Consider the following 1,259-nt stretch of genomic DNA (forward strand, 5'->3'; position numbering starts at 1 on the left):
GAGTTCCCGGTGCCGCCGGCTCCACAGGGTGTCCGCTCCCAGGATGATACTGATATCGGCCAGACAATAAATTTTCTAACACAATTTGAAGCATTAGAAAGCAGGCATTCTTTATCAGCGCTGGGTATCTCCTTTAATCTGATGTGTGTGGGGAAACTTGATAACGGGGTATTTATTCCATCATAATCATACGTATTAATTACAATGTACCTTCTAGCTAATACATAAACATCACTTTTCCTAGAACTAATTTGCATGTATCCGCCTCCTACTGGAAGTCCTTTTATGGTCCTAGAGGGTCATCTAAAGGGGTCTCTGGTCGTCGTAATCACTGAATCCTTCAATATTATAGACGACCTTTCCTTGAACTTTTTCTTTGGCCATGTGCTGTTGCTTCTTGTTACATAACTTGCAAAAAAACCCCACTATAGTCCTCATCTGTTGTGACGGTGGTCACAAGGGTTTTTGGGTGAAGGAAGAGACGAGATCCTTGACTCCATGATCAGAAGGCTTGATTTATTATTTTATTATATATATATACTACATTATGTCTATACTACAAAGAAAAAGCAGGAGAGGTTTTCCAAAGCATGCTAAGCTAAGAATAGAAAAGTAAATAATGATAACAAACCCCGCTCTCTCGGACTTTGTCCGAGAGAGCTCCCAGTTCTGGATTGGCCATTATTTCTAAACATCCAAGATGGGCCAATCCAGACTGACCTGTTGCATTCCACAGCAGCAGATAACCTATTGTTTATGTCTATCTCTGAGGCCACAGATTCTCAGAAGGAAAAATCCTAAGGAAAGGATTTTTCACAAAAAGAATGTCTGCGACAATCTGTTTCTCCACTGATTTCAGCAACGTTTATCATCCTGTGTGCACACCTTTACATTCTTTTATCTTTTTTGCTAACTGGTCTTTAAGCTCTATCCAGCAACTCCAGGGGAAGAGAAAGTTTCTATTTTAAGGGGCACTGGCACATACTGTGCCCCCACCTGGGTGGTCCCTGCCAGGGACTCCAGGAATCTTTCAGGGTTCGGAGGTTGTGCTTGCTGTCCCTTTGTATGTGCTCAAATACAGAATGAGAGGGGTTCATAGCTGTATTTCTCATTTTGTTTTCTTAGTAGCATTTATTATTAATGAAAATACTATAAAATGACATAATTTCCATTCTGCTTTTGTGAAACAACATTTTCTAGTTCTCAGTGGTTACTGCTGCAGTACAACAGGTCTGTTCAGGCTCATTTTGGTTCCTGTT

The sequence above is a fragment of the Geospiza fortis genome, unplaced genomic scaffold (assembly GCF_000277835.1).
Source record: "Geospiza fortis unplaced genomic scaffold, GeoFor_1.0 scaffold798, whole genome shotgun sequence".
Taxonomy (NCBI): domain Eukaryota; kingdom Metazoa; phylum Chordata; class Aves; order Passeriformes; family Thraupidae; genus Geospiza; species Geospiza fortis.